At 42.4% G+C, this 2422-nt stretch overlaps 1 pseudogene; it reads left to right on the forward strand.

The window, feature by feature from the left end:
* The first annotated feature begins 228 nt into the window (after positions 1–228).
* Positions 229–2005, forward strand: LOC123951141 (annotated as a pseudogene).
* The last annotated feature ends 417 nt before the right edge of the window (positions 2006–2422 follow it).

Raw genomic sequence — 2422 nt, forward strand, 5'->3', positions numbered from 1 at the left:
TTCTCTTTAGATGAAGCTGTCTCTGTGTAGGGCAGAAAACCTAGATAAGTCTAGTTAAACTGTGTTTTTAGTTAAGACAGTTTTGTTTTTACTATTCTGCCCCAAGGATTTGGCACACAGTAGGTTTTTTTAAAATATTTGTTGCAGGAAGGCAGTGCACGTGTGAGTGCATGTGTTGCAGGAGCAGAGGGGAACCTGATGACCAGAATATTTGAATACCACAGTGGGATGGAGTGTAACCTCATAGAGACTAACATCTTGGAGTCATTTGAAGATCTAGGTAACGAGGGTCCATTGTTGGAAGATGGCGCTCTGTCTCAGGCAGTCTCTGCTGGAGCCAGTTCCCCCAAGTTTACCAAACTGTGCTTGACTGGTGTCTGAATTAAGAGTGTTCTATAAACTAGAGGAAAATGTGCAAGCAACTAATACCCTGAGTGAAACTGAAGAATTCCAGCTTGAAGTGAATGGGCTACTAGGGGAGATGAACTGTCCATATCTTCCACTGACATCTGAGGATGTGACCACGTGCCTTCTCATTCAGAACTGCCTCCTTTTGCTCACCCTCCTCCTCTCAGAACTAGAAGCTGCCAGAATTCTCTGTACGAATACTCCTCAAAAAAGAAAAAAAGCTGGGCCTCCTGGCTGGCTCAGTGGGTTAAAGTCTCTGCCTGCGGCTCAGGTCCTGATCTCAGGAGCCTGGGATCGAGCCCTGCATCAGGATCTCTGCTCAGCAGGGAGCCTGCTTCCTCCTCTCTCTCTGCCTGCCTCTCTGCCTACTTATAATCTCTATCTGTCAAATAAATAAATAAATAAAAATCTTTTAAAAATAATTTTAAAAAAAGAAAGAAAGAAAGCTTAAGAAGGAGACAGTCATGAGATCTCTCAAGAGTTGAAAGGCATATGTATTGCTCTAGGAATGTCCAGTCCTCCAGTCAATATAACTATGTTCCAGTTCTTCAGTGGGATTGAAAAAAAGGAGACATTAGCAAAAGCTCCACTTAACCATGTGGAAAGCCTTTATTGAAGAAACCAATGAAACCAGCCCACTGGGAAAAACAAAGAAGCAGTTAACCAGGCCATAGCTAATGAACATGAAGTTCTGAGAAAGCTGCTGTTAAAAGGCTTAGATGTCACTGTCACTGTCCAGTCTTTTGTTGGTCTGACAGAGCTAAGAGTCAGACAGAAAAAATAGCAAAGGTTTACCAGCTGCAATGCTCAGTCCTATCTCCTAAAAGTATTATTTTTGTTACCATCTTTTGGATATAAGACAAGACTCATCAAAGATTTTAAGGACAAGCAGTAACTCTATAAAAGAAAAGACTGCCTGGGCCATCAATAAGATGTTGTTGGGCAGGGTGCCTGACAGAGGAGGTAGACCCAATGAAACTGGACCTCCACCTTCAGAGATGCCACCATGGCAGAAAAGGTAAGATGGCCCCCAACAATAAGCAGGAGGCCAACAAGGAGGAGAGGTGGTTATGAACATTCCTCATACAAAGGTTGAGGAGGTCATGAACAAAGAGGAAGGAGAGATGGACGTGGTGGCTATGACCATGGTAGCTAGCGGGAGGAAGAGAAAATAACCATCAAGGAGGCTGGATGGATGGAGAGATGGAAAAGGAGGTGGTGGCTACCAAGATGGTGGTCATTGAGATTCGGGTTTCCAGCCAGGCAGCTATCATGATGGTGGCTGCAGTGGTAGCTCTCAAGGTGATGGTTATGGTGACTTCCAAACATCTACATACATAGAAAGTGGATACTGGGGTAGTGGATACCAGCAGAACAGTAGACACCAAGATGGTGGTCACCATGGTGACTGAGGCAGTGGTCGTGGAGGGAGAAGTGGTTGCAGAAGCCAAGGTGGATGTGGAGGCCAGAAAGAGGTTGGGGATGAAGGGGGAGCCAGAATTATCACCAAGGGGGCCAATTTGAATAGTACTTCCAGCATGGAGGTTATCAGTGTAATCATTTTGGATTTGATCAGGGAAGACATTATCCTAGTTAAGGCTACAGACCCTTACTTTGTGCTAGACCTCAAGTAATAAAAACTTAGTTTCAGAATCTTGAGTCCAACATCAATTTTTAGTTAATACGAGACCATAGGTGTCAGGCAGATCCCTGCTTGGCATAAGTACTTGTAGGTCTTCATTGAATTTGTTTGTTTTTAAGGACTTACATAATGTAGTTTATTTAAGAAACACATACAGCATCTCTCCTTTGTATGAACAATTTTTAAAAAGTATTAAAATTGTCTTTAATTGACCAGTTGACTAATTCCCCAGTCAGAACATGCATGCATACTTTTTTGGGGGGATGAAATTACTTAAATTAATAATTTTAGTAAGCAGTTTAGATTATGAGGATTCTCCTAGATTTTTTTTTTTTAGATTTACAACTAGGAAACCTTCCTCATATTATCAAT

Source organism: Meles meles, chromosome 9 (genome assembly GCF_922984935.1).
Source record: "Meles meles chromosome 9, mMelMel3.1 paternal haplotype, whole genome shotgun sequence".
Lineage (NCBI taxonomy): Eukaryota > Metazoa > Chordata > Mammalia > Carnivora > Mustelidae > Meles > Meles meles.